At 46.5% G+C, this 24,155-nt stretch overlaps 1 protein-coding gene across 7 annotated transcripts in view; it reads left to right on the top strand.

Moving 5' to 3' along the window:
• LOC139370866 (pleckstrin homology domain containing, family A member 6) overlaps nucleotides 1-24,155 on the top strand; it is a 185,712-nt gene that overhangs the window by 58,086 nt on the left and 103,471 nt on the right. For 4 of the 7 annotated variants that reach the window (XM_071110690.1, XM_071110694.1, XM_071110693.1 and 1 more), the window contains exon 2: nucleotides 6,027-6,139. The gene's annotated coding sequence lies outside the window, so the exon portion shown is untranslated. Of the gene's footprint in view, nucleotides 1-5,857; nucleotides 6,140-6,362; nucleotides 6,428-23,254; nucleotides 23,502-24,155 lie in introns of those variants that run through there. The other 3 variants (XM_071110691.1, XM_071110696.1, XM_071110692.1) reach the window with 3 other exon arrangements.

Genomic DNA, 24,155 nt, shown 5'->3' with positions numbered 1-24,155 from the left:
CGGGTATGTAAGGAGACAGGTTTGGACTGTTGTTGGGACTCAGAATCTGCCATAACTTGTCTTGTGGGAAGGGTGCGGTGGTATGGTTGTGAAATATGCTGTCCCCTATTAGAAGCCTGATAGCTAGGCTTATAGCTCCCTTTGCCCTTGGATGCATCCCAAATGGCACCCTATTTTCTATATAGTACACTACATTTGACCAGGGCCTATAGGGCTCTACTCAAAAGTAGTGCACAGGTCTTTGTCATGAGGTATCAGGATTAAACCACACTAATGACTCTCACACACAGTCGTGCAATCCTTCAACTGTTCAGTGCCCACATCTACCCATCCGTAAAGAAAGAGAACAAGAGTGCTTTAAAAACAGACAAACAAACAAATATGAATAAAACTTGTTCACTCGTTCCCTTCCCAGAACGGCACGTGTCTCTCAGCTGTTCTTCTAAAACTAGGGTATAATTGTGTTGTTGTCTCCTTAAGCTCTACTAACTGTCCCACGCAGCCCTCTCTCCACCCCAATCCATCGAGTCAGAGGTGAAAAAGTTATGTGACTTTTTACACATTTTCTGAGTCTCTCTCTTCGGAGGACAACTTGATTTGTGTTTGAATAGATGGCCTAGTCTCCTCCGTAGCTGGGGGATAGAGGCCGAAGCTCTGTCATGGAGCTGAATAACAGATACATTTGCTGTGGCTGATGACAGGGACATGTGTGTTTTGTTGTGTGTATGTTACTGCCTGAAACAGCAGTGTGTGTGTGTGTGTTTTGAAAACCTTCCCCGTATTCAATGTGATGTACGGCTCCTGGCTATGCCCAAGGCCAGAACGCACCATCCTCTGTACAGTGTGGTTAATGATATAATACTGTGTAAATATGTGGCACATGTTTGAACTGGGAGTGTGTGTATGTAAACATGGGTGTGTGTGTGTGTGTCGTGTGTGTGTGTGTGTGTGTGTGTGTGTGTGTGTGTGTGTGTGTGTGTGTGTGTCTGTGCGCTGACGCACACACACACGCACGCATACACGCACACCAAACAAGCTGATTTGAAATGTTTGACTAGGTTAAAGCACGGGGGCCTGTCTTGAGATTTGTTATGTCAAGATGGAATCCACCTTACGGGAAACAGCGCCACTGTCTGCCCGTCAGCCATTGTTTTTGCTTTGTTGAAGGAGCAGAGGTGAGGAGCGCACAGCAAGGTGGTAAATAAATAAATGAATGAATGAATGCAGCACACGTCCTGCCGTTCTATCGCGCGTGCAATGTTGCCGGAGGGTAAGAAAACTGTGTTCGACTTCTTTGTTGTTGTAATATTGCAAACGGACGTGGCCGTTTCACCACTGAAGATTCCAGCTGTAACCTGTTCAGTTCTCTCAGACCAGGAGAGGACACAGTGGGAGTCAACAACCATCAAATATTGAGACACACCCGATGGCAGTGATTATGGTCTAACCACAGCCTGAGGTTAGCAGGTTACTATTTTCCGTCATAAATCTTGTTCGGGAGGCAGCTCTTAACCCTAATCTTAACCACACTGATATCCCTAACCCTAAACTTAAATTAAGACCAAAAAGCACATTTTTTGTTTTCATACTTTTTTTGATTTTTGACTTTGCAGCTGGCCCATCTAGCGGAAATGTCTCAGTGCTGCCTCCAGGACAAGACTCATCCCAATAAACTTCAAACTGCGAAGAATGGAGTCTTTATAGCCTCACTAGAGTCTACCCTCAGTCAGGTAGGACAGGCAGAGGAAGAGGAGAGGGAGAGGAGGGGAGGGGGGAGGAGGGCAAGACAGAGGCAGCAATTCTGCTGACAAACCTTTGACAGACAGTGGAGAGAGAGAGAGAAGGGAGAGAGGGGGAAGAAAGAGAGAGAGAGCGAGAGAGAGAGAGAGAAGGGAGAGAGGGGGAAGGAAGAGAGAGAGAGAGAGAGAGAGAGAGAGAGAGAGAGAGAGAAAGAGAAAGAGAGAGAGAAAGAGAAAGAGAGAGAGACAGAGAGAGGGAGTGGGGGAGTGGGGATCAATAGACCTGTTCAACCAGATCAAAGGACATGTTGAGTTTGTTAACTTCAGGGCTGCTGCATGTGCAGTTTGCGTGTATGTGCGTGAATGCGTGTGCATACGAAACCACTGGTGTGAGACTTAGTGTTCTACACAGTGCGCCTCCAGCTGTGCATTGATAGTATTCGAGCTGGAGCTCCAAGCTGCTCACCAACATCATCATCTAGAAATAAAACACTCTCATGTCTACGACACTGACAAACATTTATATACAGCTCACATATTTCATTTACACGTGAACTCTCTGACTGAACTATTTCAACAGGAAATGTATTTTCTGCGTGATGGACAAAGTGTGCGAGTGTATGTGAGACGCGCGCGCGCGTGTGTGTATGTGTATGTGTGGTTTACGTGCACACGTGCATGTGATGTGAGGGCACTAGGTCCTGTTTTCGGCTGCAGTGTGTTTTCATTAAAGGGTCTGTCATCACTTAACCCCTGAACCGTAAGCCTCTCAGGGTCACGGGCCTGCAGGCTAGAGAAAAGAGCGGATCACAGTCACACTGTTTCTCTCTGTGTGGTTATGATGTTGTATAGGTGTGCAATGTGGGTGATGTAGTTGTGTTGCGTCTATTCAGCTTGGCGTGTTTTTCAGAGGAAACAGGAACGAGGGAACACAAGCCTATGCGGCTACAGAGAGAAGTTTGTCGTGCCTCACCACACACGTGTGACTACATAGCTGTGTGAAGTGTACTTGTTACGTTGGCATTTGTGGAGTCGTCAGTTTGACTGTTGGCCGTCAGTGATTAGAGAGAGTAGATACACACGGAGGCTATTTCTGAGAACACACACACAAACACACACGCACGCACACATACTTGCCCCAGAACCAGAACATGATGATTTACTGCAGAAATAGTAGGCCTACAACAGTAGAGCTTTCATGTAGTGAAAAACAACTGTGATGTGAGAACATGTTCTGTTCCATCTTTAATGACTGTTATACATTGTTCTCTTTTATGACATTTTATGGCATGCGTGTGTGTGTGTGTGTGTGTGTGTGTGTGTGTGTGTGTGTGTGTGTGCATGTGTGTGCGTGGGTGTGTTTTGCTAACAAAAGACATCTTGGGAAACTGTCCCATCTCCCTGCGAGTGAAACTGGATGAAGATTGGATGAAGATTGGATTTTATTGAAAACAATTCTCATCACTTCAGAAGAGCAGCCCAGTCCAACACAAACACAACTCAAGCCATTTGTTCTAACACAAACACAACTCAAGCCATTTGTAATATCTCTCTCTCTCTCTCTCTCTCTCTCTCTCTCCTCACCAACACGCCTTGATCTAGTTTGTATTGCATAACGAGACACCTATGCTGTGTGTATGTGTGTGTGACTTTGTGTTAAAGTTCATACTGTACCCTTTTCTGTATTCTGTGTGTGTGTGGGTGTGTGTGTGGGTGTGTGAGCCTGTCTGTATGGGAATGTGTCAGTCAGAGATTGAGAGAGATGAGTAATCTCACTCAGTGATAACCCCTCAAGGATGTGCTATCCTCACCTCACCTCACCTCTCCTCTCCTGTCCTGTCCTGTCCACTCGCTCGCTCTCTCTCTCTCTCTCTCTCTCTCTCTCTCTCTCTCTCTCTCTCTTTCTCCTCAGCACACCTGTGTCTGGAACCAGCCTCCTCTAATTAACACAGACTCACCTTACAGTTTTTTACATTCACTTTGGCACTAATTTCGGAACCTTGATGTAATTTTTCAAAACTCTAGACACAAAACTCACAACCAATGATCAAAATGCACATTTTTCAAAACTCTTTGCTTGGATACAATACACATAAGGCTAAGATCATATGTTCATTGAACTAAAATAACCTGTTCAAAATGACACAACTTAACATCAAAGTATTACCATTTCAAAACGAAATGCACACATTACATCTGAGATGACTATCTATTCATTTCATTACAATGATCTAACTATCAACTGATACAACTGCTCATCATCAAATGTCATCATCATTCTTTATCAGACACTATTTCTATGGTCCCATGTACCACTTTTCCAGACCATGTTTTCAGATTTGACATTACTGTACACTCACCGGCCACTTTATTAGGTACAACTATCTAGTACTGGGTAGGACCTCCTTTTGCCTCCACAACAGCCTGAATTATGTACGGTGTTGTACATTAAGAGATGCTATTCTGTACCATTGAACCTGTGGCCAAATCCACAAGACAGAGTTGATTGAAATATAGGACAGTAATCAATCTTTTTTTTAATTTTTTTTTACAGTAAGCCAGGTGAGGAACACTGCAGTGATGTTTTACAGTAAGCCAGGTGAGGAACACTGCAGTGATGTTTTACAGTAAGCCAGGTGAGGAACACTGCAGTGATGTTTTACAGTAAGCCAGGTGAGGAACACTGCAGTGATGTTTTACAGTAAGCCAGGTGAGGAACACTGCAGTGATGTTTTACAGTAAGCCAGGTGAGGAACACTGCAGTGATGTTTTACAGTAAGCCAGGTGAGGAACACTGCAGTAATGTTTTACTGTAGTTTTTTTTTTTTTTTAGCTAATTATTTTTGCTTTGATTCAAAGAAACCTATGTTGTGATTTTATTGTATTTCATCAATACATTTCATATTTTGTTCAATGATTCCACTGTGTCTGTAGTATTCTCTCTACTAGTCCTTTTACAGTGATGTATTTACGTGTAGTAGCATAATGAAACATGTATCACATATTTTGTACTACAATATTTAATGATTGTACGAACAACTACACAGTGAAACTATCGGTATCTTGTGTGTGGGTGATCTGAATGATTGTTCCTATGGTATTTCATGATAAATTAGTTATTTGAACCAATGATTCTGCAAGTGCAAGGTTTCTTTAAAGATATGAATGCACAATGCAATGTTTTGAACATTGGACAGCCTGTGTTACAAGTGATGACTGTTTTGAGTTTTGTGTTTAGAGTTTTGAAAAATGACCACAAGGTTCTGAAATTAGTGCCAAAGTGATTGTAAAAAACTGTAACACCTCAGGTTTTACAGTCCCGACTACAACACACACACACATCCACACACGCACACACACACGCACGTGCACGCACACACACACGCACGTGCGCGCGCGCACACACACACACACACACACTCGCACACTCGCACGCACGCATGCACGCACGCACGCACACACACACACACACACACACACACTGACTCTCTGGTCGTGAAATATGGAGTTTGGTTTTAACTCACCAGGAACCTACAGTGGTGCTGATGTTTTGACAGGCTCCAGGGAGGGTGCAGAGCTCTATTAAAGTCTATGAATTGTTCTTGGTAAAACTGTGGGAAGAAGAACCTTTTCTCTTTCCACGCCCTCAGACCAAGGGAGGGGTTCGCTTTCAAAAGAGGGAAAGACAGGGAAAGAGCCAGATGGAGAGAAGGAGGGGGGGGGGGGAGGTGATCGGTAGGCGTAATGAAGATGAAAGGAAAAGACAAGAATAAAGAGAGACAGGTAGGAGAGATGGGAATGTGAAGGATAGGAAAGGAGAATGAGGGGAGAGAAGAGGGGGAGAGAAGAAGAGAGAGAAGAGAGGGAGAGAAGAAGAGAGAATAAGAGAAGAAGAGAAGAAGAGAGAGAAGAGAGGGAGAGAGAATGGTAAGGGAGAGGCAAACATGAGTTACAATAAATGATCGGATAAAGAGTTGGAGGGAAGAGAAAGGGGGAAAAGGAAGTGTAGAACGCGGGGGAAAGCGGGAGAGGGGAGAGAGTGAGCGAGTGGGAGGGGTAAAAGGGAGGGAACGGGAAAAGAGAGGGAGGGAGAGATGATTGTTTCAGGACCACTGGTGGTTTCATGTTTCTCCTCTGCCCTGCAGCTTTCCATTCTCCCGCTTTTGTGCCGACTGACTGACTCTCTCCCTCCCTCCCTCCTTCCTTCCTTCCCTCTCTCTCTCTCTCTCTCTCTCTATCTCTCTCTCTCTCTCTCTCTCTCTCTCTCTCTCCTCCGCCCACTTGCAGCCAAGCCTCTCCACGCTGTAGGAGATTACTAAGAGGAGGACTTCAGACTCACTGAGGAGAACACAAAGAGAAGAAGGGATACAGACAGAGAAGAAAGAAAGAAACTCTGCAAGGTATGTAGAGCTCCACACATACATTATTTTTTCCCTCTCAGTCGGATAGAAGGGCAGGAAGAAAAGAGAAGGTTTCTGATTCCGCTTTTGCTCTCTCTGGGATTCTCTGTTCCGTTGTTCCCTATTGGCTGATGTAGTCGTGCTCTCTGATCTCTATTCTGTGTTTTCTGTGTGTGTGTGTGTGTGTGTGTGTGTGTGTGTGTGTGTGTGTGTGTGTGTGAAGTGTGTTCTGTGTACCATGTTTAGTCAGAGTGCTGCTGATGTGAAGGGAGGAATTAAACCATGCCGGTAGGGTGTGAATAGTGAAGTTATGTGTATGAGTGAATGCGTGTGTGTACACATTCAGATGTTATGCATGTGTGTTGCATGTGTGCGAGTGTAAGTGGGGGTTGGTGTGTATGTGTGTGTATATGAATGTGAGTTGGGGGTGTAACAGTAGGTGTGATTGCAGATGTCAGTTGTCTAGACAGTGAGGTAGGCACTAGTCATCTTATTGATGTATGGAGGCAGGTCTGTCTGCCAGGGGATCAACAACCCTGCCTAAACATCCATTGACTAAATAGAGGATACATTATGCTTCATAGGACATACATAGTGGACATACAACGCACATACATAGCAATACACAGCACATACAATAATACACAGTTTTAGGTAAAAAAAAACTTTTCACCAGTTTCCTGGAGAATTCAAGAACCTCATTATTCATTTCCTGCATGAACAAATATTGTATACGTGATATTGCATTCATTCACTAAACCAAACAGAAAGAACTTTGGTTGCAGAAAGCGTATACACCCATATCAATATCCACTAATAGATAGTTAGCCAACGCACTGTGTGCGTATGATTTTAGTCCTATGCTGGAGGCTTGGTTAGTAATTACTATTGAATAGGGCCCAGCCAGTGTGCAGGTGTGGAGTATAGTACCAGGTTTCCCTCTCATTTGTCTGCTGCTGGCTACGTTCCAAATGGCACTATGGACTCTGGCCAAAGGTATGCCATTACGTAGGGAATAGGAAGCCATTTGGGACACAGATTTTACTGCGGTGTTCACCCTGACTCGGGACCTATAACCATCAGGCTTTAAACAACCATGGTCTGCTCTCTCCTCTCACATTACCAGGTGGCTGGGTTGCTTGCTAGGCTGTTTTTAGCCTAGCTTTTTTACTGCAATCAAGCCTTGAGTTCAGCATGTGGTTTTGGTTTAGAAGGTCTGTGTCTGTGTGTGTGTGTGTGTGTGTGTGTGTGTGTGTGTGTGTGTGTGTGTGTCTGTGTGTGTACATGTGTGTGTGTACATGTGTGTATGTGTGTGTGTATGCGTGTCTGTGTGTGTACATGTGTGTATGTGTGTGTGTGTATATGTGTGTGTATATGTATGTGTGTGTATATGTGTGTATATGTGTGTATATGTGTGTATATGTGTGTGTGTGTGTGTGTGTGTGTGTGCTTATGTTCATTCCAATCTGGCTCTCACTGTAGCAGTAGCACAACAACTCCGTCGCTCAAGTCCTCCTTGATGATGATGTTCATTTTTATTAGCGTCCGTGGCTAACCCACAGCCCACATGCTGTCCTCTTTCGTTTGGATGCTAGCGAGGCGGCTAATTGCACATCCAAATGCTATCCCCTCAAATTAGCATTTGGTTGCTAGTTTGTAATTACCACGTGCACCAATAAAGGCCCTCAGCCTCCCTGTCAGCAATCATCATTATATAGGGCAAACATGTGCTTGGCTGTTCTCAGAAAACGTTAATGTATCGCTCTCTCTCTTTCTCTCTCCTCCTCCCTCCCTCAAGGACTTCCTCTGCCTCTATCTTGGCGTTAGGTTTAGCATGCTAATTGCTCAGGTTTTTTTATTTTTATTTTTTTATTTCACCTTTATTTAACCAGGTAGGCTAGTTGAGAACAAGTTCTCATTTGCAACTGCGACCTGGCCAAGATAAGGCATAGCAGTGTGAACAGACAACACAGAGTTACACATGGAGTAAACAATTAACAAGTCAATAACACAGTAGAAAAAAGGGGAGTCTATATATACATTGTGTGCAAAAGGCATGAGAAGGTAGGCAAATAATTACAATTATGCAGATTAACACTGGAGTGATAAATGATCAGATGGTTATGTACAGGTAGAGATTGGTGTGCAAAAGAGCAGAAAAATAAAAATAAATAAATAAAAACAGTATGGGGATGAGGTAGGTGAAAATGGGTGGGCTATTTACCAATAGACTATGTACAGCTGCAGCGATCGGTTAGCTGCTCGGATAGCAGATGTTTGAAGTTGGTGAGGGAGATAAAAGTCTCCAACTTCAGCGATTTTTGCAATTCGTTCCAGTCACAGGCAGCAGAGAACTGGAACGAAAGGCGGCCAAATGAGGTGTTGGCTTTAGGGATGATCAGTGAGATACACCTGCTGGAGCGCGTGCTACGGATGGGTGTTGCCATCGTAACCAGTGAACTGAGATAAGGCGGAGCTTTACCTAGCATGGACTTGTAGATGACCTGGAGCCAGTGGGTCTGGCGACGAATATGTAGCGAGGGCCAGCCGACTAGAGCATACAAGTCGCAGTGGTGGGTGGTATAAGGTGCTTTAGTGACAAAACGGATGGCACTGTGATAAACTGCATCCAGTTTGCTGAGTAGAGTGTTGGAAGCAATTTTGTAGATGACGTCGCCGAAGTCGAGGATCGGTAGGATAGTCAGTTTTACTAGGGTAAGTTTGGCGGCGTGAGTGAAGGAGGCTTTGTTGCGGAATAGAAAGCCGACTCTTGATTTGATTTTCGATTGGAGATGTTTGATATGGGTCTGGAAGGAGAGTTTAGAGTCTAGCCAGACACCTAGGTACTTATAGATGTCCACATATTCAAGGTCGGAACCATCCAGGGTGGTGATGCTGGTCAGGCGTGCGGGTGCAGGCAGCGAACGGTTGAAAAGCATGCATTTGGTTTTACTAGCGTTTAAGAGCAGTTGGAGGCCACGGAAGGAGTGCTGTATGGCATTGAAGCTCGTTTGGAGGTTAGATAGCACAGTGTCCAAGGACGGGCCGGAAGTATATAGAATGGTGTCGTCTGCGTAGAGGTGGATCAGGGAATCGCCCGCAGCATGAGAAACATCATTGATATATACAGAGAAAAGAGTCGGCCCGAGAATTGAACCCTGTGGCACCCCCATAGAGACTGCCAGAGGACCGGACAGCATGCCCTCCGATTTGACACACTGAACTCTGTCTGCAAAGTAATTGGTGAACCAGGCAAGGCAGTCATCCGAAAAACCGAGGCTACTGAGTCTGCCGATAAGAATACGGTGATTGACAGAGTCGAAAGCCTTGGCAAGGTCTATGAAGACGGCTGCACAGTACTGTCTTTTATCGATGGCGGTTATGATATCGTTTAGTACCTTGAGCGTGGCTGAGGTACACCCGTGACCGGCTCGGAAACCAGATTGCACAGCGGAGAAGGTACGGTGGGATTCAAGATGGTCAGTGACCTGTTTGTTGACTTGGCTTTCGAAGACCTTAGATAGGCAGGGCAGGATGGATATAGGTCTGTAACAGTTTGGGTCCAGGGTGTCGCCCCCTTTGAAGAGGGGGATGACTGCGGCAGCTTTCCAATCCTTGGGGATCTCAGACGATATGAAAGAGAGGTTGAACAGGCTGGTAATAGGGGTTGCGACAATGGCGGCGGATAGTTTCAGGAATAGAGGGTCCAGATTGTCCAGCCCAGCTGATTTGTACGGGTCCAGGTTTTGCAGCTCTTTCAGGACATCTGCTATCTGGATTTGGGTAAAGGAGAACCTGGAGAGGCTTGGGCGAGTAGCTGCGGGGGGGGGGGAGCTGTTGTCCGAGGTTGGAGTAGCCAGGCGGAAGGCATGGCCAGCCGTTGAGAAATGCTTGTTGAAGTTTTCGATAATCATGGATTTATCGGTGGTGACCATGTTACCTAGTCTCAGTGCAGTGGGCAGCTGGGAGGAGGTGCTCTTGTTCTCCATGGACTTCACAGTGTCCCAGAACTTTTTGGAGTTGGAGCTACAGGATGCAAACTTCTGCCTGAAGAAGTTGGCTTTAGCTTTCCTGACTGACTGTGTGTATTGGTTCCTGACTTCCCTGAACAGTTGCATATCGCGGGGACTATTCGATGTTAGCGCAGTCCGCCACAGGATGTTTTTGTGCTGGTCGAGGGCAGTCAGGTCTGGAGTGAACCAGGGGCTATATCTGTTCTTAGTTCTGCATTTTTTGAACGGAGCATGCTTATCTAAAATGGTGAGGAAGTTACTTTTAAAGAAAGACCAGGCATCCTCAACTGACGGGATGAGGTCAATGTCCTTCCAGGATACCCGGGCCAGGTCGATTAGAAAGGCCTGCTCACAGAAGTGTTTTAGGGAGCGTTTGACAGTGATGAGGGGTGGTCGTTTGACTGCGGCTCCGTAGCGGATACAGGCAATGAGGCAGTGATCGCTGAGATCCTGGTTGTAGACAGCGGAGGTGTATTTGGAGGGCCAGTTGGTCAGGATGACGTCAATGAGGGTGCCCTTGTTTACAGAGTTAGGGTTGTACCTGGTGGGTTCCTTGATGATTTGAGTGAGATTGAGGGCATCTAGCTTAGATTGTAGGACTGCCGGGGTGTTAAGCATATCCCAGTTTAGGTCACCTAACAGAACAAACTCTGAAGCTAGATGGGGGGCGATCAATTCACAAATGGTGTCCAGGGCACAGCTGGGAGCTGAGGGGGGTCGGTAGCAGGCGGCAACAGTGAGAGACTTATTTCTGGAGAGAGTAATTTTCAAAATTAGTAGTTCGAACTGTTTGGGTATGGACCTGGAGAGTATGACATTACTTTGCAGGCTATCTCTGCAGTAGACTGCAACTCCTCCCCCTTTGGCAGTTCTATCTTGACGGAAGATGTTATAGTTGGGTATGGAAATCTCAGAATTTTTGGTGGCCTTCCTGAGCCAGGATTCAGACACGGCAAGGACATCAGGGTTAGCAGAGTGTGCTAGAGCAGTGAGTAAGACACACTTAGGGAGGAGGCTTCTGATGTTGACATGCATGAAACCAAGGCTTTTTCGATCACAGAAGTCAACAAATGAGGGTGCCTGGGGACATGCAGGGCCTGGGTTTACCTCCACATCACCCGCGGAACAGAGAAGGAGTAGTATGAGGGTGCGGCTGAAGGCTATCAAAACTGGTCGCCTAGGGCGTTGGGGACAGAGAATAAGAGGAGCAGGTTTCTGGGCATGGTAGAATATATTCAGGGCATAATGCGCAAACAGGGGTATGGTGGGGTGCGGGTACAGCGGAGGTAAGCCCAGGCACTGGGTGATGATGAGAGAGGTTGTATCTCTGGACATGCTGGTTGTAATGGGTGAGGTCACCGCATGTGTGGGGGGTGGGACAAAGGAGGTATCAGGGGTATAAAGAGTGGAACTAGGGGCTCCATTGTAAACTAAAACAATGATAACTAACCTGCACAACAGTATACAAGGCATATTGACATTTGAGAGAGACATACAGCAAGGCATACAGTAATCACAGGTGTTGAATTGGGAGAGCTAGCTAAAACAGTAGGTGAGACAACAGCTAATCAGCTAGCACAACAACAGCAGGTAGAATGGCGATAGATTAGGCAGAGAGGGTCGGATTAACTACACACAGAGCCTAAGTGCGGCTGGGGCCGACAGATAAAACATAAACAAGCAGAATGGATTACCGTGAATTAATGGACAGTCCAGCCTGCATCAGCTATGTAGCCAAGTGATCAGTGTCCAAGGGGCAGCGGTGGATGGGGCAGGGAAGCTGGACTGGCGAGTGTTATCCAGGTTAGAAAACTAACAATGACTAAATAGCTTGTAGCCAGTTAGCTGGTTAGCTTCTGAAGGTTCTTGAGTGTGTTCTAAAAATGTAAAGATAATAGCGGTTCCGTATCACATTGGGTGAGGCAGGTTACCGGAAGGTATAAACAAATTAAAAATCGAAAAGGGATAGAAAGTAAATATGGGTTCAGTGAGTGTTTGGGACGCGGCGATTCAGATGGTTAGCAGGCCTGTGCTAACAAGCTAACAGTTAGTAGACGGTGCTAAACACGGTAGCAGTTAGCGGACCGGGCTAAACAAGCTAGCAGTTAGCAGGCCGAATTTGCAAGCAAGGAGATAGCAAGGGCTAGAGAGTTAGCCTTTGGGGACGTCGCGATGGGGGGAGTCTGTTTATTCCTCTTCATGCGGTGACATCAATGGACCGGTCGTGGGTCTGGATATTGTAGCCCAGGAGCTCAAAATGTTCCGTTTGCGATGGGAATCCGGGGGTGAAAAATAAAATAAAATAAAATAATAATAATAATAATAGATAGGTCCGTTATGCTCTGGTTAGAGTCGCGTTGTTCGAACTGGCGAGAGCTTTCCGAGCTAAAGGTTAGCTGATGACCGGTTAGCTGACCGGTTAGCTGAAGACCGCTAGCAATGTTTTGCTGAAGCTGGTAGTTAGTTGGCTAGTTGGCTAGCTTCAGTTGAGGGGTTCCAGATCCGAAGTAAATATAAATACTATAGGAAAAAAGCTACGTTGGGTGAGGCGGGTTGCAGGAGAGTATTTAGAAGAAGTTGAGGTTCAGCAAAAAGTTTTAAAGATATGTGAAGAAAAAAACGAAAACGAAACGAAAACAAACGATATATACAAGGAACACGACAACACGTCCTACTGCTACGCCATCTTGGAAAGGTATATATAGGCTTAGAGGAAATGCCAAGGTGCTTATTAGGTTTGGGCAGCTAGCCATGAGCCACCATTATCCTTAGCAGTGTGTGAGAGAGAGAGAGAAAGAGAGAGAGAGAGAGAGAGAGAGAGAAAGAGAGGGGGGAGGTGGGGTGTCACTAATGACAAGCCTCAGATCAACCCTGGCAGTGCCACTGTCTAATTATACCTCATAGCCTTAACCACCACGCAGAGAACAGAGGACCACAAACTAACCACAGGCAGCAGATCACTGGTCTGGCACTGGCCTGTTGGGAGCGTTATCAGTGTCATAGCTAGAGTGTACTGTAATTGCAGTGGTTGTTCTACTGGTCCAAACTGGTCATTTTTTTATGGCTACATTTAAACTTCTGTAAGTGGAAATGTTGTCTGAACTGTTACGCAATATCCAGAGATTTTTGTTTCCCTTTATGGTTGGGTTAGTGGCTGGTTTGTATGGACTTATGATGATGATTCAAATCCCATTTGTAGGTAGAAAGTGCCATACTGACAAACGTTCTAACATGGTCATAGAGTGAGAAGTGATTTGGTGGACGTCTGGCGCAGGCCTGGCAGAGCTCCATGGTTAGGCTGCTGTCGGACTCGACCATGCCCACCAAGGTGATCTTAGCGCTGGGTAAAGATTGCCCAGGCATCAGCATAGCCTGGTGGTCTGAGTTTGCCACCACTGTCCAGGTTAGGACAGACAGACAAAGACCTAGGACCTGGTAGGTGATGGATGACAGAGAGGAGAAGAATACTGCTCTTGTACCCAATGAATAGAGGCCTTCTCTCGGTGTGTCTGTGTATGTGTGTGTGTTTTTATGGGCATGTGTGCATTTCTGTGTGTGTGTCTGTGCTTGTGTGTGTGTGTGTGTGTCTGTGTGTGTGTGTGTGTCTGTGCTTGTGTGTGTGTGTGTGTCTGTGTGTGTGTGTGTGTGTGTGTGTGTGTGTGTGTGTGTGTGTGTGTGTGTGTGTGTGTGAGAGAGAGAATGCCCGCCATGAGGGCACCATTTCCTGTTCCACTGCCAGCTCCTGAAAGACCAATTTATGCCGTGATTTTCGGGAAGAATCTTCTGCTGCTCAGGCAGATTTCCAGATTATTTGGAGAGGGGAACAGGCAACAACCCCCCACTGGGGACAGAACCTGTCTTTCTATAGATAGAACCACTTTACTTATTGCTGTGTTTATCCAACCAGATCTCACAGTCTCACATCAGAATTAGACGTTCATCCATGTTTCTCAAAGTTGTTGCAAACGTCAAATTTAGAAGCATTTAAGGTTAAGTTTAGGCGTTAACTCCGAATTTGAAGGTTAGTCATTAACTCCAAATGGTTAAGGTGATGGGAAATGTTTACCATAACTGAACTAAAACAACTGTCTATCGCTGGATTAGAATCTGCAACCTTTGGAATCAGAGGCAGATGCTGACTCCTGTCCAAAGTCCCCGTCCACAACACCAAAAAGAAACCTACTTGAAGGTAACACTGTTGTCCCTAGTGGCCGGTTCCCACCTCATCTCCCGACGTCCTCAGACATGGATGGACGTCGAATTCTGACGTGTATCACGGGTGACCTGGCTGGTTTATCACTCTTGGCATCATGTGCTGCCCGTGTTTTCATCCAAAGCCCTGGTGGTTCAGCCCATAGTGATTGAGTGGTCGAACCAAACAAAGAAAGCAGTGCGGTAGAGAGAATGGGCCCTGGTAAAAAGTAGCGAATAAGGTACGTTTTACATTTACATTGAGTCATTTAGCAGACGCTCTCATCCAGAATGATTTACATTCATCTTAAGATAGCGAGGTGGGACAAACACATATCACAGGCGTATAAAGTACATAGAAAGAAAGTTAATTGTTTTATATTGGAGATTCTTCAAAGTAGCCACCCTTTGACTTGATGACAGCTTTGCACACTCTTGGCATTCTCTCAACCAGCTTCATGAGGTAGTCCTCTGGAATGTACTTTAATTAACAGGTGTGCCTCGTTAAAAGTGAATTTGTGGAATTTCTTTCCTTCTTAATGCGTTGGAGCCAATAATTTGTGTTGTGACAAGTTAGAGGTGGTATACAGAAGATAGCCCTATTTGGTAAAATACCAAGTCCATCTTATGCCAAGACCAGCTCAAATAAGCAAAGAGAAACAACAGTCCATCATTACTTTAAGACATGAAGGTCAGTCAATCTGTAAAATGTCACAAACTTTGAAGTGCAGTCGCAAAGACCCTCAAGCGTTATGATGAAACTGGCTCTCATAAGAACCATCACAGGAAAGGAAGACCCAGAGTTACCTCTGCTGCAGAGGATAAGTTCATTAGAGTTACCAGCCTCAGAAATTGCAGTCCAAATAAATGCTTCACAGAGTTCAAGTAACAGACACATCTCAGCATCAACTGTTCAGAGGAGACTGTGTGAATCAGGCCTTCATGGTCAAATTGCTGCAAAGAACCACTACTAAGAACATCAATAATAATAGGATACTTGCTTTAGGCAAGAAACATGAGCAATTGATATTAGACTGGTGGAAATCTGTCCTTTGGTCTGATGAGTCCAAATTTGAGATTTTTGGTTCCAACCGCCGTGTCTTTGTGAGATGCAGAGTAGGTGAACGGATGATGTCCGCATGTGTGGTTCCCCCCGTGAAGCATGGAGGAGGATGTATAATGGTGTGGGGGTGCTTTGCTGTTGACACTCTCAGTGATTTATTTAGAATTCAAGGCGCACTTAACCAGCATGGCTACCACAGCATTCTGCAGCGATATGCTACCCCATCTGGTTTGAGCTTAGTGGGACTATCATTTGTTTTTCAACAGTACAATGATCCAATACACCTCCCGGCTGTGTAAGGGCTATTTGACCAAGAAGGAGAGTGATGGGGTGCTGTATCAGATGTCCTGACCTCCACAATAACCCGACCTCAACCCAATTGAGATGGTTTGGGATGAGTTGGACCACAGAGTGAAAGAAAAGCAGCCAACAAGTGCTCAGCATACTGTATAGGGGAACTCATTCAATACTTTTTGAAAAGCATTCCAAGTGAAGCTGATTGAGATAATGCAAAGAGTGTTCAAAGCTATCATCAAGACAAAGGGTGCCTACTTTGAAGAATCTCAAATATAAAATATTTTTTTGATTTGTTTAACACTTTTTTGGTGACTACGTGATTCCATATGTGTTTTTTCATAGTTTTGGTGTCTTCACTATTATTATACAATGTAGAAAATAGTAAAAATAAAGAAAAACCCTTGAATGAGTAGGTGTGTCCAAACTTTTGACTGGTAAGATGGCCAAGATGTTCAAATGTTCATAAATGACCAGCATGGTCGAATAATAATAAGGCAGAACAGTTGAAACTGGAGCAGCAGCACGGTCAGGTGGACTGGGGACAGCAAGGAGTCATCATGTCAGGTAGTCCTGGGGCATGGTCCTAGGGCTCAGGTCCTCCGAGAGAGAGAAAGAAAGACAGAAGGAGAGAATTAGAGAATGCACACTTAGATTCACACAGGACACCGATTAGGACAGGAGAAGTACTCCAGACATAACAAACTGACCCTAGCCCCCCGACACATAAACTACTGCAGCATAACTACTGGAGGCTGAGACAGGAGAGGTCAGGAGACTGTGGCCCCATCCGAGGACACCCCCGGACAGGGCCAAACAGGAAGGATATAACCCCACCCACTTTGCCAAAGCACAGCCCCCACACCACTAGAGGGATATCTTCAACCACCAACTTACCATCCTGAGACAAGGCTGAGTATAGCCCACAAAGATCTCCGCCATGGCACAACCCAAGGGGGGGCGCCAACCCAGACAGGATGACCACATCAGTGAATCAACCCACTCAGGTGACGCACCCCTTCCAGGGACGGCATGAGAGAGCCCCAGTAAGCCAGTGACTCAGCCCCTGTAATAGGGTTAGAGGCAGAGAATCCCAGTGGAAAGAGGGGAACCGGGCAGGCAGAGACAGCAAGGGCGGTTCGTTGCTCCAGAGCCTTTCCGTTCACCTTCCCACTCCTGGGCCAGACTACACTCAATCATATGACCCACTGAAGAGATGAGTCTTCAGTAAAGACTTAAAGGTTAAGACCGAGTTTGCGTCTCTCACTTGGGTAGGCAGACCGTTCCATAAAAATGGAGCTCTATAGGAGAAAGCCCTGCCTCCAGCTGTTTGCTTAGAAATTCTAGGGACAATTAGGAGGCATGCGTCTTGTGACCGTAGCGTACGTGTAGGTATGTACGGCAGGACCAAATCAGAGAGATAGGTAGGAGCAAGCCCATGTAATGCTTTGTAGGTTAGCAGGTTCTTTGCACTCTGGGAGGATGACACTGTGGACTTGTCAACTGTGATGGAGAGGTCTTTGAATTCCGTCTTGTTGAGCTTGAGGTGGTGGGCTGACAGCCACGTTGAGATATCTACCAGGCAGACAGGGATGCATGTAGCCACCTGGGTGTCAGAAGGGGGGAAGGAGAAAAGTAGTTGACTGTCATCCGCATAGCAATGATAGGAGAGACCATGGATATGATTGAGCCGAGTGACTTGGTGTATAGAGAGAAGAGGAGAGGGCCTAGAACCGAGCCCTGGGGGACACCAGCAGTCAGAGCATGTGGTGCAGACACAGATTCTCTCCACGTCACGTGGTATGAGCGGCCTGCCAGGTAGGATGCAATGCAAGAGTGTTCAGAGCCTGAGATGCCCAGCTCTGAGAAGGTGGAGAGCTGGATCTGATGGTTCACGGTGTCAAAGGCAGCGGATAGATCTAGGAGGATGAAAACAGAGGAGAGAGTCAGCTTTGGCAGTGCGGAGAGCCTCTGTGACACAGAGAAGAGCAGAGACGGACGAGTGACCCGTCTTGAAGCCTGACTGGTTCGGGTCAAGAAGATTGTTCCTAGAGGGATAACAAGAAAGTTGATCAGTGTTTTAGAAAGAAAAGAAAGAAGGGATACAGGTCTATAGTTTTTGCCATCAGTTGAGTCCAGGGTTAGTTTCTTGAGGAGGAGTGCAATTTGGGCCTTTTTGTAGTCAGAGGGTACGCAGCCAGTGGTCAGGGATGAGTTGAGGGAAGTGAGGAATGGGAGAAGGTCTCCGGAGATGTTCTGGAGAAGGGAGGAGCGGATGGGGTCGAGCAGGCAGGTTGTCAGGCGGCCAGACCTCACTAGTCACAGGATGTCATCTGGAGAGAGAGGGGAGAAAGAGGTCAAGGTCGTATGGTAGTTCCATGTGAGTGAGACCAGTGGACTCAATACGCTGAGTGAATGAGTAGCGGATGTCGTCAACCTTTTTTTCCAAAATTGGTTGACAAAGTCGTCGGCAGAGAGGGAGGAGGGAGAGGGAGGTGGGAAATAGTTTCCTAGAGAAATTTAGAGTGGTAGAAAGGACGGAGTCTGTTGCCATTTGGGATGCATCCCAGGTCAGATCTAGCCTTCCCACACCTCCCCCATATAACCTTTTAAAACAGGGCTTCCCAAACTGAATTCAGGACCCACTAGTGGTCCCTGCTGGCCACATGTGGGTTGTTACTAAATACCTGTTTTGTTTATTGGTTGGGTCACATGAAAATGAAACAGGCTTTAGGAGGTTAAGAGTGGGTAGGCGGAAGTGGCTATGGTTAAGTGGTTATGGTGTGGGAAAGAACTAAACCAAAGAGCTGCAGACTGTGGGAGGATTTCATTTCAATTACAGTACTAAAAATATCAGCTAGGCTATATAAGAGCACTGCTGGTTGTCTTCACTGCCCTCTGAGAACCACACACTAAGAACGTCCTCAGACCTAAACCGAGTTATGATTACCAATTACCACGCAGAACCCTGCCCCACCCTGCACTAATTAGAGCCTAGAGTACAGTGTGCTTGTGTGTGTGTGAGTTTGTGCATGTGTGTGTGTGTGTGTGTGTGTGTGTGTGTGTGTGTGTGTGTGTGTGTGTGTGTGTGTGTGTGTGTGTGTGTGTGTGTGTGTGTGTCATCGGACCCCCCCTCTATCTCACACCTATTAGTGTAATTATGAGTCTAACGCTAAAGTGTCAACGCCTGCAGGTCCACAAAGAGAAGAAGAAAGAGAGGAAAAGAGGGATGATTGAATAGACAGACAGAGCTCACAGCTCATTGCTGTGTGGTGAGTCACACATTAGGCCAGCAGCAACCTGTTATGGCCAGTCCCAGTCTGTCTGTCTCTAGGGAGACAGGGATGGAGAGGAGGATGAGAGGGGGAGAAGAATAGAGGAAAGAGGAGGAGGATAAAGGGAAGGTGGAGTGAAGGATAATAGAGAGTTGAAACAGATAATAAGAGGGGAGGGGGAGAGGAGGAGTTTAGAGGAGAGGGGGTAGTTTGTGTGTGTGTGTGTGGTGTGTGTGTGTGTGTGTGTGTGTGTGTGTGTGTGTGTGTGTGTGTGTGTGTGTGTGTGTGTGTGTGTGTGTGTGTGTGTGTGTGTGTGTGTGTGTGTGTGTGTGTGTGTGTTTTAGATGTTGAACACCAGGAGGATGAGCCACAGGACTGGAGAGGACAGGTCTTTTGTTACAACATGATGGCCTGTGGCTGTGGAATAAGTGGTTGATGACAACCAAATCCAACGTCAGCTTCTGACTGGGTTACGATGTCTCAGCGACATGGTCAGTGTTGTGGCGACTGGGTGTACGTGTCGACCTCTCAGAGGAGAGATAATAACTCACACACACACGCAGGAGGAGTCACATGGTGTTACAGCATTATGCACACCTTACCCGAACTACTCTCTTACAGCAGTGATATGCATCTGTGTGCGTGTGTGTGTTTCCGTCTGTGTGTGTTTCCGTCTGTGTGTGTGTTCAGAGGGACCGCCGTCTCCAGCTGTATGAAGTTGAGATGACCACACATTCCTGTAGTTCCAGAAACCTGTCTCTACCTGTTCCACACTCAGCAGGAGGGGATGACCCCTCCCTCCCTCCCTCCCTCCCTCCCTCCCTCCCTCCCTCCCTCCCTCCCTCCCTCCCTCCCTCCCTCCCTCCACCTCCACCCGTACTCCCTCTTCTTCCTTTAAACACAATATGGGCCTTCAGCATGTCCTGCAGTCAGGTAGTTATCACAAGCCAAGGTGAGATAGACCGTGCTTAATATATTACACATGTATCAGAACCTTCATTTTACACTGTAAAAAGCCTTGAGCCCCCCTCAAGGCTTAATGAGAGAACGCAGCGGGTGTATGTGTGTGTGCATTTGTGTGTGCGTAATTACGGACACCCCGTGACTGTCTGAAACCCACACAGTGAGGGGACACACGTTTGCCTTGCGGTTGTGTTGCTCTACAGATTAGCACTAAATTAACACCTAATGGTCGTCAGAGAAAACAAAGGATGGGGCCCTGGAATGTCATAATTGGCCAGGGAGAAGGGGGGAAGGGGAGAAGGGGAGAAGGGGAGAGAGGACGGAAAAAGGAAAGAAAGAGAAAATGAGGAGATTTGTGGCTCTCTGGGTGCTGTTGGATCCCAAAGTAGAGGGAGGGAGAGAGGAAGGAAGAATAGAAAGAGAGAGAGACCTCAGGCTGTGGTGTGGTCAGACTGTCATAAATCAAGGTTTAGGTATGTGTGTTTGTGCATGTATGTGTGCGTGGGTTTGTTTGTGTGTGTGTGTGTGCGTGTTTTCGTGCGTGTATGTGTGCGTGTGTATCAAAACAGCTCGCGAAACATTCTTACTTAAGTTGATTTGAAGTCGGGTCACTGACCGGTGAAGGTTCACGAGGCCAAGCATCCGTATGGAGATTCGGTTCTTTTGTGGTAAAAGGCTGACAAATAAGGCCCGTTGTGTCATTGTGAATCCAAATAAAGTAATATGTTTAGAATGACAGTGAAGTGTTCCAAGTCTACAGTCTGGCTATTGATGGAGTCACTGTTGCAACATCGGTGTGTACGTGTGGGTGGGTGGGTGTGTGGGTGTGTGTGTCCTTACACGTGTGTGTGCATGCTGTACATACGTCTGTGGGGACAATGAACGGTAGGGTCATTTTTAATCAGGTCAGCGGAGACTGTCCATCTGCACTGTTGCATAGTTCACCCGGTTCAGATAGGCCTGATACTCTTTTTCAACGTTCCTACCGCTCCTCGTGGATCAAGTGTGTTTTAGCTCCTTGGTATTTGAGATGGATTCGCAGAAGTTGTGTTCCATTGTGATACACAGTCGCTTTTGGACCATTACTGTACAGTATAGTTGACCAAGCAAATGCTAGGAGGCCGGTCTAATATTGAATAAAAGTGGCTTGCTTGACATAGTGTTTGCTAGCTCTGGTCCAGGGAATGTGCACTGGCGTCCTGGACCGGAGATAGACAACAGCTAACGCTCCCAGCAAGCAAGACAACAAATGGATTCGACAACTTGCAGCCCTGGTTGAGAAATTCATGTTGTGTTAATGATCTGCTGATGGACTGTTGATATGGATCTCACTGTTGAATATGATTTAAGAGTGTTTCTTAAGGGATGTTTTAAGAAAAAAGGGGGGGGGGGGTCTGCCAAAGATATGCACAGTTATATTTGCAGCCAATAGGCAAAGATCCTGTACTACCAACGGAATGAGGTGCCTGCCATCGCTTTTGCTCTTATATGGCAGAATTATAGACACTCACAGTAAACCTGGTGTTATTTTGGCTTTCTGCCACGCCTCACATAAACAAACCTTGTAAATCTCTCCTCCCCTACCTCGTGTTGAAGATAACATCGTAGCCTGCTCTCATTTGGCAGCATCCCTCCCTGGCTTATGAATGAAGCAGAACACAACAGAGGCTATACACTATACATTCTGCCGGAGAGATAGCGAAGGTTGGAAAATGGGCAGTATCAATGAGAAACCGTCTCCACTAGTACAGCTGAGTCTTTGTGTGTGAGGAGCTCTTAGAAAACAGTGTAAAGAAAAAAACAGAACCATACTAAGCCAACTTCAATCCTACTAGTGTGCCCTGGACTATCAGAGAGACCACAGTGAGTTATGTGGACAGGGCTGAGGAAGAGTTTGTATAGCGGGAATGACAAGCGGAGACCGTATCTCCAGGCTGTTGAGATAGAAGGTCATGCGCTATAGACTGGAGCGCTACATTGTTGTGTGCTGCGAGTGACCACATGAATGTTTCTTTCCACAGCTTTGTATTACTGGGCCGGAACCAATCAGAACCAACTAAGGAATCAATGACTAAGCTGTGGCAAGAAACATTAAACTGGTCACTCACAGCGCAAAGCAATGTAGAGCTCCAGTCGAGTGCATTACCTTCCAACCAGTTATGTTGCACAAACCATTATAGTTTGAACGCCATGTAGCATCAGACTCAAGAAGCCTTGCTGAGACAGGTGCGGTTAAGCTGTTGATTCTCCAAGGCCTCCCTAATGCAAAGACGAAGGGAAGGCGGGAAGGAGGGTTGAGACTGACATAGCACAGCTGGAAAGGAAGACAGAGCTGGAACAGAAGGAGTGGAACGATGTCTGTCTGTCTGTCGGTCTGTCGGTCTGTCTGTCTCCCTGTCTGGGACCTTCCAAGGACTTTTGGAATACATAAACCTAAATGTGATTTTATCACTTCTACTTTTAGCTTTTGACCAAGCATTTGAGATTCAACAAAGTCTTCAGAGTCCTTCAGAGTTGAGTATTTTCCCATTATGTAACATTCAGTAGCTCATCAGCGCAGTCCCACATGGATAATATGCATGTGTGTGTGTGTGTGTCTGTGTCTTTGTGTGTGTACCTTGCCTTGGCTGTGAAGGTTACTTGATTAGGGGTGGCCTTGGGGTCGGGTTGAGTGTTTGGCGCAACAGATAGAGTGAGAGGGGGGTTGGGGGGGTTAAGCTGGCCGCTGTCACTGCCTCTGACAAGAGTTAATGATTGGAAAGGAGAAGACAGGCAGAGGAGAGGCAGGGGAGTGAGGGAGCAGACAGGGCCGAACGGATGGAGGGAGCAGATGGAGAGAAAGATGGGAATGAGCGTTGTGCTTAAATACAGCTGTCTGCTCCTCTGGGAATGTAATCCATGTGTATGTGTGTGTTTCTGTGTCTGTGGGTGTGTGCACCTTGCCTTAGCTGTGTAGGGAATATAACCCATGTGTGTGCACGAGTTCAGCTCAGGGAGAAAGAAAAAAGATATTAGCCGCAAAGGAACGATTGTTTCTGCTCTCTGCCCTGTTTAAATTCCACTCATACCGGCCTCTGGACCCTGGCTCTGAGTCAACTGTCTGCAGAGAGGGAGAGAGCGAGAGAGAAAGAGAGCGAGAGAGAGGGGGAGAGGGAGGGAGGGAGGGGAGAGAGGGAGGGAGGGAGGGAGGGGAGAGAGAGGGAGGGAGTGGAGAGAGCGAGAGAGAGAGAGAGAGAGAGAGAGAGAGGGAGGGAGTGGAGAGAGCGAGAGAGAGAGAGAGAGAGAGAGATGCGAAAAGAGAGGGAGAGAAAGTGGGAAGGTGGAGGACATTGAGAGTTAAATAGCGAGAGGGGAGTAAGCGAGTGATAGAGTGAGAGGGGAGGGTAGAGTAAGTGAGAGGGTAATAAGAGAAAGAGAGGAGAGAGGGAGAAGAGAAAATAGTGGAAAGAGAGAGGGCAGAGCAGACTGCATTTCCAGACTGCGAGATAGGGGCATTAGACGGAGAATCTACTGAGAGAGTTCAAGAGAGAAAGGAGGGGGATCATGGAGGAGTCAGCAGTGAGGTAGGTCAGTCTTCATTCTGCTCTTGCACTATATATACAAAAGCATGTGGACACCCCTTCAAATTGGTGGCTTTGGCTATATCAGCCACACCAGTTGCTGACAGGTGTATTAAATCGAGCACACATCCATGCAATCTCCATAGACAAACGTGGGCAGTAGAATGGCCTTACTGAAGAGCTCAGTGACTTTCAACGGGGCACCGTCATAGAGGAGGCTGGAGAGTGTAGGTTTAGGAGGACAGGCTCATCGTAACGGTGGGACTGGAATGGATGGAAAGATACTCAAGACAATTATTACACAATTTAATTTATTCCATCCCAGTCATTATAATGAGCCTGTTCTCCTTTATCGCCGACCCGCCAGCCACCACTGACATAAACACATGTAAACCCCTAATCACCCGGCCATGTACAGTCATAAAGATTCTTACATTGCATACCTGTTCACACTCACATGTCACGGATGCACACACAGACAAAACAAACTGTATCTGTTTGTGATGCAACCGTAGCCACGATAGAGGAGACCACGTGGACTCAGTGAGAGAGAGGTGTGTGGGTATGCATCCATGATAAACCAGGTAGTGAGTGGTAGACCATGTTAATAGTTGACCAGGTGATTGTGAGCTTGCCTCCTATCTAGCTGTTCTGTTC

The sequence above is a fragment of the Oncorhynchus clarkii genome, chromosome 17 (genome assembly GCF_045791955.1).
Source record: "Oncorhynchus clarkii lewisi isolate Uvic-CL-2024 chromosome 17, UVic_Ocla_1.0, whole genome shotgun sequence".
NCBI lineage: Eukaryota > Metazoa > Chordata > Actinopteri > Salmoniformes > Salmonidae > Oncorhynchus > Oncorhynchus clarkii.
Note: the sequence above shows the minus strand (reverse complement) of the source record. Positions and strands in the feature narration are given on the sequence as shown.